This window comes from Podarcis cretensis (genome assembly GCF_951804945.1).
Source record: "Podarcis cretensis genome assembly, chromosome: 5".
Lineage (NCBI taxonomy): Eukaryota > Metazoa > Chordata > Lepidosauria > Squamata > Lacertidae > Podarcis > Podarcis cretensis.
In genome coordinates this window covers 55,947,982-55,961,681 of record NC_137174.1, presented here as the reverse complement: position 1 = coordinate 55,961,681, position 13,700 = coordinate 55,947,982, and the positions used below count along the sequence as shown (strand labels likewise).

At 43.1% G+C, this 13,700-nt stretch overlaps 1 pseudogene across 1 annotated transcript; it reads left to right on the top strand.

Moving 5' to 3' along the window:
• The first annotated feature begins 3,031 nt into the window (after window positions 1-3,031).
• LOC307216560 (V-type proton ATPase subunit e 1 pseudogene) lies at window positions 3,032-3,359 on the top strand (annotated as a pseudogene). Its single transcript has one exon. The product of its transcript is annotated as a V-type proton ATPase subunit e 1 pseudogene (transcript).
• The last annotated feature ends 10,341 nt before the right edge of the window (window positions 3,360-13,700 follow it).

Here is a 13,700-nt window from a genome sequence, read left to right as displayed (position 1 = left end):
ACAACTTTCCGTGTGTCCTGGCTTTTACTTTTTGAAATATGGTGTGAGACTTTCACAGTGCCATTTCCAAAGGGTGTTAGGGGCAAAAGTGGGAGTAAAAAGTGTCGGGTATCTTTTTAAAAACAAACAAGACACATTTGTTGAGCTCATTTCTTGGAAAATTGCTATAAAGCAGTTTCTGCTCAGAAAAGTACCTCATTCATTAGACTATAATTAAAGGTGAAACGTTAGGGAATGGACATAACGGTGAAGAGGGGGATGAAGCTGTCAGGTTTGGAGTCTGGTTTGGGGCCATGTGGGCAGCAGGTAAGTGCCAGCATCTCAACACTGCTTGCTTTATAAAGGAACAGATGCACATTTCTAGGGCTGTCAACCCAGTGCCCTTTACAAAACTGAAAATTCAAATCAAGGAGTATCAAGGGGAAATGCATGCCAGTGTTGTTTCTCTGATCAAGAGCTTCACCTCATGTCTTCTCAGGGGATCTCTCTCGTAATTTACTTCAGTGCTTCAGGGTAAGTGATTTTCCATCTGCCTTTATCATCTGCCAGCAAGCCAACCTTACTGTGAGCAGTGTGTGCTTTCGGCACCTTTCACCTTTTCACATTGGTATCCCTTGAACTCAGCTCCAGGCCCAGAATGCAATTCTAATATTCTTTGTCTGTTTTATTTACCTCTGTGACATTTTCTCAGCATGTGGCAAAGTGTGATTTGGATTAGATGAATATGCTGAGGTCTGTAGTAAATACCTTCAACTCTGTGATTAGATCCCCTTCAGAATACACTATTCCAAACTATCCAGTGAGCTCTTAATAGCTAACTAATTTATCTTGGCACGAGTTTTTGTAGACAAGATGAACACTTTTGCCACATTAAATGTGTTGATCCTTAAGGGGGCACCTGGGGCCAGTTGAGGGTATTTTTATTCAGGAGACAGAACAGCAAATTGTGCTGCTGCTTCCCTAAGTCAAGGTGCAGGTTGGCAAGTTATGGTGGCACCTGAGAGAGAAAACCCCACAAGCACCCCTCTCTGGAAAGAAAAATGCAAATTGGTGCCATTTCATGACACCCACATCAATTCTGTCTAATAATAGGGCTACCCTTAGAGGCACAGGACTATTTTAATGCTTTACTGCAACATGCTAGCACAACTTAGAAGCTCGCTCTCTCCCTTTCTTTCTGCCCAAAGTACATTGAACAATCAGTTTCATTGATAGCAAACCCAGTTGTCACCTGACCAGTTTTAAAACAGTTTTGGTTTTGCCCCTCCTTACTAGAAAGTTTGGAATGCAGGTGGCGCTGTGGGTTAAACCACAGAGCCTAGGGCTTGCTGATCATAAGATTGGTGATTTGAATCCCCGCGATGGGGTGAACTCTCGTTGCTTGGTCCCTGCTCCTGCCAACCTAGCAGTTCAAAAGCATGAAATGCAAATAGATAAATAGGTACTGCTCTGGCGTGAAGGTAAACGGCGTTTCCGTGCGCTGCTCTGGTTCGTCAGAAGTGGCTTAGTTATGCTGGCCACATGGCCCAGAAGCTGTACGCCGGCTCCCTCAGCCAATAAAGCGAGATGAGCGCCGCAAACCCAGAGTCGTCCGCAACTGGACCTAATGGTCAGGGGTCCCTTTACCTTTACTTGAAAGTTTATTTCACTAGTAAGTGGTGATTCAGAATGTGCATGCATTTAAATGAACAGTATTATGCCAATCAAGAACCACTGTCCTGGCAGGAAATAGTTTCCAAAGCAGGTCAGGAGATACCCACCAAAGATGCAACACATGCAGGGTAACCTGAGTACCAAATTGGAATTCCAGGCTAACCACACAACATTTTGTCACTACCATGTCTGCTTTCAGGTGAGTTTGTGTACTGTTTCAGTGAGGTGATTGTCAAGGTAGTTGTGCACGCGTCCACTGTTTATAGCCTGAAGAATGTACTCTGATGGTTTGTTTTTCCTATGGCAGTTGATGAGGTCGGATTTGTAGGTCACCACCTGGAACCTGATTAACATACCTGTAAAATGGAATGCTAGACCTGACTACTAGCCAACTATCAGGAACAAAAAGATAATTGACCTCAGGAAACTGCCTTTGGCAGTCTCTTTATTATTTTTATTAGGGTGTCCCACAAACCAATTACTTTTCACAATGGGCCTTTTATGAAGCTATTTAGTTTAAAATGGATTTTAGAAAGACTAGTTGTAAGGGAGACAGGAATCCCAAAACAAGCTCAGTAGAGTGGTTTATTATTTTATTTATTTATTTATATATTTGGTTGGTTGGTTGGTTGGTTGGTTGGTTGGAATAACCAGGACAGGAACAATCTTGAACAATAATACCACTAGATTATATTGGAGTCTAAGTCTATGGCAATTGATTAAAAGAAAAATTCTGCATGTAGTGCAGATGTATATGCAGTATTGAATCCACTAAGATGACCTGAGAGAAAACATGGGATGCCAAGTTTTGTTCTTCTTCCAAGCAAGGTAAGTGCAAGGATTCTCACTCTTTTTTAGTTAGTTATTTTTAAAAAATATATTCTAAACTATCCTTCATTCAACAGCTTCCAGGGTAATGCACAATCATAAAAATACAATATAATAACGTCCTTTAAACAACAATAAAACTGAGAGGCAACATAAATGCAAAACTACTAAGCAGAACAGACACCATAAAAACAATTTAAAATGTCTGGGCAAATAAAAATGTCTTAATCTGGCACCTAGGCTTGAGGGTGCTTGCAAAACAAATAGCTCTGTGATTCAAGCTGAGCCACCTATTGCAAGGGGATTTGTTTTCAAGGAGTTCAAGACAATGCATATTATTTATTTATTAGATGTATACCCTGCACGTTCTTCCAAAGGAGCCCAGGGCAGCAAACATATCAATACTAATACAATTAAAACTTCTAAAAAAACAGTTTAAGGCTCCTAAAAGTAATCACCTCCGAAATTATTAATTTCAGGGTTGCCAGGTACATAACTTTCAGCAATCAAATGCCTGGGTAAACGGGAGGGAGGGAGCAAGAGCCCGGCTATGGTGTATGGCAGCCTCACGGTGTCCATCACCATCATGTTCTGGGCAGTGGTTGGTGGTGTCCTGCCATGGTTTGTGCCCAAGGGGCCTAACTGGAGTGTTATCAACACAATGTTGGTGACATGTGCTGTCTACTGCTACCTCTTCCGGCTGATTGCAATCCTGGCTCAACTGAACCCTCTCTTCGGACCACAGTTAAAAAGTGAAGTAATTTGATATCTAAAGTACCATTGGCCCTTAACTGATGTGCTCTTCTACTGCACTTTGTGAACTGGGATATGAAGATATTTTCTCTATGTAAAGCCCCATCGATCCAAAGATGCCTTCTAATGTACTTTGAATCTGACCATGTCTGCTCAGTGCCTTACTGTTTGTTCTATTACAAGAAATGTTTGCCTAATCTTGTTGCTTTTTCACCTTTGAAAGTGCCTAATAGATATCTGTATCTCTACTGAGTACAACATTGTGCTTGAATTTCAAGTGTTATAAATAATATTCCACCCCTCTTCTTTGCACTGACAGTGGCTAGATGGAATTGAGAATTGCCTCTGAGCATTTATGTGCTCTTTCAGGTACTTGGGTGCAAGGCATTACTAATACCTTGAATTGGGCCCAGTAGCTCACTGGCAGCCCGTGTAGCCCTCTAAGGACCAGTGACACATGGTCCTATTTGGCTGCCCCACTTACTCACCTAGCAGTCGCATTCTGCACTAGTTGCAGCCCCCACATAGAGCGCATCACAGTAGTCAAGGCAGATGGTCACAAAAGCATGGGCAACTGAGGCCTGGCTATCCTGATCCAGAAACAGATATACATAGCTGATGAACCAGCCTAAACTGGGCATAAGCACTTCTGGTCACAGAAGCCATCTGATACTCCAATGACAAGTCTAAATCCAGGACAACTCCCAGACAACAGATCTGTTCCTTCAGTGGAATTACAGCCTCTCCATCCATATGATGTTTATGGATTATGTTTTATCCAAGCCCCACCTATTTATTTAAAATATTTGTAACCTGCTTTTTAAACTAAATGTCTTCAAGGCAGCTAAAAAGAATACAGAGTCGAAATGTTGTGAAAGCATACCTAAATTACCAAGTGCTAATTAACAGAGACTTTAAGCATTGCAGCAGAAACAAGAGGAAGCTAATCACGGCAAGCCAAAAGCCAACCAGAAGCAAATTGGGCCAATCCTCCTCAGTTTCAAAGATAGAACTCAATGTTGACCATTATAAACCAGGTAAAGTGGGAAACAAACTTATGTAGCATGGATAATGTCCAGGGGATCCCGCTGAGTTGTTTCCCGGTGTGATCTAAAGTTAGTCACAGAGGAGCTATCAGTGTTTGGAGCTTCCCTGCCTCACTCTGAGAAACATGAAGATGACCTCCACTTTTCTGTTGAATATCCACTGATAAAAGAGCATTATGTTGCATAACCTGTTTACCATCACAATTTTATGGAACTTCATGAGCTCAGAAGCCAGAACCAAATAAATGAGCCTGAAGACAAAAAAAACACCAAGAAGCCACAAACAAAGAAACAAGTGCAGACTCAGAAGATGAGAGAAAGATGAGGAAAAGTCAGCAAAGAGAAGTAGCTTAACATTGCTGCAGCACTTTCTGTGTCCTACTTTGGCTTTTGTAGCACTGAATGATCATTGGACTGTCAGTGAGAAACAGCTGCATGTAGCACACTCTAAAATAGTGCAACTATCTTATAGTGAGTTCATTTTCTAAGACAAAGATGAGCAATTGTCTAGCTGACCTAGCAAGGTTTCCTCAAAAGCAAACCAAGAAATGAGTTCCATGTTACACTGCAATATAGTCACCTTAAAATCTTACGGCTATAGTATTTTCTTGTACTGCTTAGCATGTTCATATTGAGATGCCTCATCCAGTGGATTCCAGATGGTCGGGGCTTGAGGGATCTAAATACATTTAACAAGTTCCTTAAATTCACACATTGCAGCTCCTCCTTTCATCTAGGCAGATTGAGATAAAATAGTAGAGGTGGGAATGGAGTGTCACGGGCAAATTATACAAACAGAGAGACTATTTCCAGAGACAGATGGACCGTAACTCCCCTGTAATTTCATCGTATCGTCTTGAAAGTGGTGTGGTATGAAAGCCAATTCAGAATGTGAACAGTGCTGGAGAAAATAATGTGCTGGATGCTTAAAAAAAGAGAACAATTTGCACTTTGGGAACTTTTCAGAGTTTAAGGAAGAGAGAGGGAAAAATTGCACAATATCAGGTACACAAACACCCCGAAAGGACAGTTTAAGGTGAAGAATATCAAGTTTGTGATGGCTACCAACTTGGATGACTTTAAAAGAGGATCAGATAAATTCATGGAGAACGAGGCTATCAATGGCTACTAGCCATGATGATTAAGAATTGCCTCCACTGTTGGTGGTGGTCTGCCTCTGAACACCAGTTGCTGGGAAACTATGGGTCCACCAATGGAAGTATTGCCCAACCCACTTTTTGCCAACTTGTAAAATGTTGGGGTGGTATCCAGCAAAGTACTAGCTCAACTAGTATAGAAGGGTTTTTTTTTTTTTTTGTCTACACAACAGAATGTTCCCTCCCTCTCCTCTTTCTACGTGTCACCATAAATATGTTCTGGGGCTTCCTTCCAACCCTCAAGATCAAATCTGTCGAGGGCTCAGAGGGTTTGTGGGGAGAGAAGGACAGGAAGTTCTATTGTGCAAGCAGAAATACTTGCGGTAGTGGAAGTACTTCATTGGACACTGCCCTTGGTAAAAAAAATTCACCCTTCTTTGTGGACCCCACTGTATGCACACTTTCATCTGACAAGAGAGAAGACCCACAGAAGGAACTGGAGTGGTGGTGTGCTGGTCCCGAGGGTTAACCGTGCTCAAGGTCCAAGTCCAGTCTGAGGTCAAGGGTGTGGTATGGAGGCTGTCCGTCAAAGCCAAAGCAGGGTCCAAGGCAGGGAGTCGGGTGAGGTCAGGAACTCTGGCAGAAGAGCAGGACAGGGTGCAGGCCGGAACAGGCTACCAACAATGTTGCTACTGCAACCTGGGACTGGGGCTGGCTGGCTTTTATCTGCCCCGAGGCATAGGGTGGCCCCGGTCCACAGGTGACTCGCCTCTCCTGGCCTGGAGGTGAGCACTCCTCCTGCAGGAACTTAGTTCCCTCTGCCTTTCTGCCCTGAGCCTCTGCAGCTCAGGAGAGGCTGGAGGGTTACCGGACCCAGAGGCAACCTCAGCTTCCCCTGACAGGGCTGAGAGTGGAGCACCCGCAGGCAAAGGGTCCTCCATCACCTCAGGAGCCAGAGCAGACTCAGCTGGTGCCTGCACCTGAGAATCCAGCACAGGTGAGGACCCTTCAGGCTCAAGCCCCAGCCCCAGCTCAGCTGGTTCTGGAGGCGGGGACTCCTGTGCAGGCTGGGATTCCTCAGGTTCAGCCTCCGAGTCCGAATCCCAGGCCATCACATGTGGTGATGCAGAAAGAGTTATGTTGAGGAAAAGAAAGCAAAATATGGATGGCGAAAAGGTAAAGGGAACCCTGACCGTTAGGTCCAGTCGCGGATGACTCTGGGGTTGCGGTGCTCATCTTGCTTTACTGGCCGAGGGAGCCAGCGTACAGCTTCCAGGTCCTGTGACTAAGCCACTTCTGGCGAACCACAGCAGCGCACGGAAACTCCGTTTACCTTCCCGTCAGAGCAGTACCTGTTTATCTACTTGCACTTTGACGTGCTTTCGAACTGCTAGGTTGGCAGGAGCAGGGACTGAGCACCAGTAGCTTACTCCGTTGTGGGGATTCGATCTGCCAACCTTCTGATCGGCAAGTCCTAGGCTCTGTGGTTTAATCCACAGCGCCACCCGCATCCCATGGATGGCATAAGTGTTGCTAATTACAGTTGCTATGTATTGATGAAACTGGCAAACAATCTGTAAATCTTTCCAGACTGTAGACCAGGCATAGGCAAACTTGGCCCTCCAGATGTTTTGGGACTACAACTCCCATCATCCCTGACCACTGGTCCTGTTAGCTAGGGTTGATAGGAGTTGTAGCCCCAAAACATCTGGAGGGCTGAGTTTGCCTATGCCTGCTGTAGACGTTGGCAAAATGCAGCTTCTGAACTAGCTTCAAGGGAAGCCTCACACAGAGAAAGTTACAGTAGCCCAACTTTGAGGTTGCCAGTGTGGGGGTCACTGTAGTGTGGTGCTGCAGAAAGACAACTTGAGCCTCTCTGTTGCTTTGGAATGAGTTTTCTGGAGATACAAGGAGGTGACAACTCCTGAAACACTTTTGCTATTTGCTAGCATATGATTAGGTCAGTTAGCTTTCCAGACACCTGAAATTTAGTTTCAATTTAGAGAGAAACTCTAGCAAAAGGGCTTTTTTTTGTCACAGCTATAGTCCCAGAAAAAGATACAAGAATAAAGAGTTAGAAGAACATTTGTATGGCATGCTAAGATTATTCCATTGCTTTTTCTGTGGAGAAATAGTTCATGGATAAAGTTTTCTTTTTAAAAATACACTGAATCATTAATGTTTGTACTGTTTTGCAAAGAAAGATTCATGACTATCAGAGTTCAGGCCTGGTATTAGATTTATATGTATGAACTGAGATAAAGTATTTTAAAGCTGGAATGTATATTCAATCAGGCAGCATTTTACTGTGTTTTACTGTAAATTGGTTTGATGTTGAAAGGTTTATTTCACTATTGTCCAATAATTTATTTGTCCCTCCCACTTCTCTGAAAACAGAACTGAAGTCTTAAACATTATTAGTCAATGATTATTTTTAAGATTGGTATTAAAGTTTAAAAGTAAATAAAAATGGAGAATGGACTTTCTGAGTTTCTTGTAGTTTTGTGTGGTGTATTCTGAGTTATTGAGTCTAAACAGCAGAAATGCAATGCATTTGTTTGAACAGAGGCCAAGTCTGGACCTCCAGTTCATTTTTAAATGACTACCATTCAGACATGGCCTAGATCAAACGGTGCCCAGACAAGGATATATTTGGCGCTTCTTCCACTTACTCAACTTTTATTTATTTATTTTAAAAATGGCATTTGTAGCTCCTTTCACATCTTTGATGCATGGATCACATCAGAATTCCTAACATGCACAGCAATTGATGAACCGGCACAGATGATGTGAATTCTCCCCTTCCCACGCATACAATATGATGTTGGCAACACAGGTCAGCAATGTCAGCTTTACAGCTGTTCATACTATTTGTTTCAGTTGTTAACAGCCTGAGAGTGCCCCGTTCCCGGTTTGGCACCCCGGACTATCACAGGCCCTGCTAGCAAGAGTGAGAGTGTTGGTGTGTGAATCGGATTGCCATGTATTTATTTACAAAATACTGGTTCCTTGGGTGGCAACAAGGAACAACACAGTGGGTCAAATGGTGCTTGGAGGAATCTGGTGGTTTAGGGCAGAGTCACAAAAAAATAGGATGCGTTGGAAAAGGGCTAAAATTTCCATGAACTTTATTTTTCCTAGTGGGTTGGTACATGGTTGAGGAGGGAGTTATAATGACAAGTAGTTCTGGATGCCTTAAGGCAGGGATAGTAAATGCCATTGGCCATGCTGGTTGAAGCTAATGGGAACTGGAGTCGTAACAGTACAGTGGAACCTTCGTTCTCGAACTTAATCCATTCCGGGAATCCATTTGACTCCCAAAACTGTTCAAAAACCAAGGCACAGCTTCTGATTTGCTGCAGGAGCTTCCTGCACTCAATTGAAAGCTGCGGAAGCTGCGTTGGATGTTTGGCTTATGAAAAACATTCGCAAACTGCAACACTTACTTCCAGGTTTGCGGCGTTCTGGAGCCAATTTGTTCTGGAGCCAAGCCATTTGGGAACCAAGGTACCACTGTATAAGGAGGTCACTACAGTTGCCCTTGTTTTAAGAGGACTAACACATACAGGATACAGGACACAGGACAGGATGTATGTATGTATCGTCAGGCGGGGGTGGATATATAATGCCTGATCCTAGATTGTGGACTGTGCAAAATAGATATAAAAGAAATTGTGATGTTGGTTTAAAAGGAGCTTTTGGAGAGCAGCAAAGACTAGGGGAAACAGTGGAGTAGAGAAACTGAAGAGAGAACTAAGGAAGAAGAGAGAAGGAAAGAAAATGGATAGATTAAGCAGAGAGAAGGGTTGGCTCTTGATAGACTGAAAAGACCTGTGATAAGTGTCTATTCAGCTAGCAATACTGAATTGACTTTTTTTTTTAGTTGTTCGTTTATTCAACACATCCAACTGTTGCCAAGTAACAGTTGTGCAGGTGTTTTAAACGTTCATTAATGGTTATAATTGTTCATTAACTGGCTGCCTTAGCAGTTTCTAATATTATGAGATAAAGAAATATCATGAAAAGTCATGATCAGAGCAACAAGAGAAGTGAATGCTTTGCTTAGTAGCATGCTGGATTGATATCAGGGGTTCAAGGTGAAACAGGACCAGAGAGGAGAAAACTCCTTTAGTCTGAGAGACAACCAGGGCATGAACCAGGGTTTTACTGAGAAGACAGAAAGGAAGGACATGTTTTTGAAACATTTGAATAAGAGAAGCAATGTGATTTGGTGAGGGACTTAATATGGGGGACAAAGCAGGCAGAGGAGTCAAAGCCAAAACTATGTGCCTGTTACAGGGTGGATGGTGACATTTTCAATTGATGTTGCATGTGAGGAGGAGGACTGAGAAGGAAACATGAGACATTCATTTCACGATTAGAAAGAATCGCTGTATATTGGTGATACTGCATTCCTGCCTCTTCCCATTTTGCAGCTATGCCTTCTGAGGCATGGATAATTGTTGTTAATAAGAATAATTTTGAAAAATCACATGAGGGTGTCATGCAGAATGTTATGTATTATTTACCTATCTATATACACTTATAGGCAGAGAGAGATAAATACAGCAGGCATAAAGAGTTTCAAAAAGTCTCCTGTGCGCATGATCTTCCTTCGTGACGTGACTGCAGCTAATGTCGCAGTCTGATTTATTTCCCAAGGACTGCAGCAAACGGTGTAAGTGCATACAAGATAATCGTGTTGGTGATGGACGCACAGGAGAAGAATGCATTGTGCATAATAAAGAGGCATCTAAAAATAGCAAATGGTTTGTCTTCGGTTTTGTACAATGGTAAACATGTTAACATATAGATTTCATAAAGTGTATTGATTCTAGGTTTGTTTGGCTACCCGTTTACATCTTCTGATGAAAATCTGCTGACCCTGCCTCATTTTAGTAACTTCTCCCTCTGCTCCATTTTCAGCTGCCATTCTCTGCTAGTATACTCTTTCTAAATACAGTTGCTTACTCATCTTTTATTATAAAATGTATTGAATTGTTCTCTGAATGAACAACTTGTAATATTCAGATGACAACAGAGGCAGTGTAGCAAATTTTATCAAGGGATTGTAGGAGGGTAGAACCACTAACATTTTTTACTGTAACTACATCTTGATATGCAGCAATTAGCTGGTAAAGCTTTTAATGGCATAGAGATTGCTGTTATCACCAGCTAATTGCAGTGTTGCTGTTGAGGGCACACTCACAGAGACTGGTTGGAAAGTTGGCAACCCTATAGGAGGGATTAATTTCACTACCAAGCTCTGTTCAGGTGTTATGCATGAAGAGGGAGTGGCAACCCAAATAGGGGCCATGAGGCTGCAATGCATATGCCAGCCTTGTCCCCAACACCTCCATCCATTCCGCTTGTGCCCTTTCTGTGTTGAGTGGGAAGATCTCCTTGAAGAAAAGGTAGGATATAAATGCTACAAATACCTAATAAAAACATGCTTAAAGGTCTCCCCATGTTTGGGAACCATGCATTATCAGAGACCCTGATTTTTTTTGGCTAATATGAACATTAATTATACTGTACATATTAGAATATATTAAAAAGATGATATCCAATCAATGCCTAATGCAAAGAAAGTCCTTTTGGAACTAAATGTAAATGGTTCTAGAATGTATAAGTTCAGAGAGACAGCTGTATCTTCTGAGAAGTCCTTGGTATAGAAAACTTGTACTAGACAGCAGATGGTAGCCATTTTTCAAATTAATTCTTATTGCCATCTGAATCTGCTGTTAGCCTGGTATGTGTATATATAATAGGGTTTTGTAATCTCTTGCTTTTCCCATTAGCCATATTATGCTTGGCCATGTACTCTGTGCTAATGCAACCGAAGAAGAAGAAAGCCTCCACAGGCAACGGTGCCAACTTTGGTTTGGCAACCCTGTTCCACCCCCAGACCCCCAGTTCCCCCCTCCCTTTAATTTCCCTCCATCACTGGCCTTCGTTATAAAACATTCCCAATATTGTGCTAGCAGAAATACAGTGGTACCTCAGGTTACATACGCTTCAGGTTACAGACTCTGCTAACCCAGAAATAGTGCTTCAGGTTAAGAACTTTGCTTCAGCATGAGAACAGAAATTGTGCTCTGGCGGCGCTGCGGCAGCAGGAGGCCCCATTAGCTAAAATGGTGCTTCAGATTAAGAACAGTTTCAGGTTAAGTACTGACCTCCAGAACAAATTAAGTACTTAACCCGAGGTACCACTGTAATGCAAAGTAAGCAAATATGGCATAGCAGGTTTGTAGAATTTTTAATTCCAGGAGCTTCCTTCATTAATGTTTTGAATATTTTTTTAGTGCCAGAGACATCCAGACCTGGCAATAATGTCCTCCTTTCTTGAAAATTAGCCTATCACCCCTGAAATGAGGTGTTTCAGCAGCAATTGGGGGGCAGAGTTTGGGGACATGACCTTCCAGAAAGTGGAGATTGATTCACTTTCTCTTTATTTTTATGAGTGCCAGCAAAGCCTTAATTGAATTATACCAGCTGGCTTGTTTTTATTGCAGCCCTAGCAGACTTTCTGTATTCTGCTCCCCCCAACCGGAGTTTTAGCAGACCATACACTCCATACTAGGTCACAATCCCTGCTCATGGGGAGGCTATTTCTGGGAGCGTGATCTTGGGATGCTCACAAAAGCATAATAAGTATCTTGGACCTGGGAGCCCTTCTGATTTTTTCAGTGCTGATTGCCTAACAGATGCCTGGAGTCAATGCATCATCAGTGCATTGAGTCACAGCAGTGAAGTTATTAACAACTGATTTGTGTGGAAGCAAAGCTGGCCACAGTAGTTATCATTTCTCCTAATAGCAAACATTGAGTGGCTTTTAGACAATAATGGAACTTCCATGATTTTGGTGCGCATTGCTCAAATGGATAGCATTACTGTCAGCTATTTGCTTCCTTTCCACCACTCTTCTCCCCTTTTAATTACCACAATTTTGAGCCCCATTCACTCCCTCAAAGAGCACAAAACAGCTTTCCCTTTCTTTTGTAGTGTGCATGTTTGTATGTTGTTTTATTCTGATCACACTACGTTAGCTTTAGACTTGAATGCGAGGAATCTTCCTCTGAAGGCATGGAGGAGTAAAGGATATGTACACTTGTGAAGATATCCATGACCTGGGAACATGGATGGCAGATTGAGAGTATAGGGTAAAAGATGTAGGAGAGGAAAACAACAGTGACCACACTGTGAGTTTCTGATGGAACTCAAACTCTGCCAAGAATGTAAGGTCCAACAAATTCCTCTACTGCCTCACTGACAATTTCATTTTGCAGCAAGGGGATCATCTATCTTGGACCTGGTCCTCACCAACAGGGAGGAACTCATCACTGAAGTAAAAGTACAGGGAAGCTTGGGAGGAAGTGATCACATCCTCTTGGGTTTCATGATCCACAGGGAAGTGAAAGCTTAAGGTAGTCAAAGTTGGATGGGAGTTTCTTAAAGGTGAAATACTGAAGGTACAAATGCAGACAACTCTAACAAGAAAGAAGAGTGAGATGCATGTAAAGAAACCAGTGAGGCTGCGTAATGAGCTTACAAATGAGCTGAAATAAAAAACCTGGCATGTATAAGAAATGCAAGAAAGGGGAAATCACAAAGGGAAAGTATAGCCCATAGTTGCAGGGAGAAGGTGCCTTAGCTGAGATTTCTGCATTGCAGGAGGTTGGACTAGACCAGGGGTCTGCAACCCGCGGCTCCGGAGCCGCATGTGGCTCTTTTACACCTTTGCCGCGGCTCCGGGGCGGATACTAGCGAGGGGAGGAGGCGCATTGTGCGCCCCGACACTCCCCACTGTGGCGGGCACTGTACTGGCTGTGACGTCGCATGGGGGCGGTGCGTGCGTTAGTCACACACCGTCCTGACGTCACCTTCCCGCCCACTGTCAGATCGGAGGGCAGCGGAGTGCATGCTTTAAATGTCGCAATGATTTTGCGGCTCCCAGTTTTTTTTTCTTCGGAAACGGGTCCAAGTGGCTCTTTTTGTCTTAAAGGTTGCAGACTCCTGGACTAGACTATTGGGGGCTCCTTCCAACTCTACAATTTTATGACTGGCAGGTGGGAGATCTTACCCAGCTGTCAAAATGACCTATGGAAGATGGTTGTCAGGGAAGTCAAAGGATCTGACTGGCTGGGAGGATCCTGTTCCCCACCCCTGGCCTTGATGGAAAAAGAAGGGGAGGTACAAGGGCAGCGAGAAGAAGGAAGCCAGAGCCAGAGTTTCAGGCCAAGCTCTAATAGCATTTCAGCCTTTGTGTTATGACCTTTAAGATGTGCAGTTGCATTTCCACATATAATGGCTGCTGACA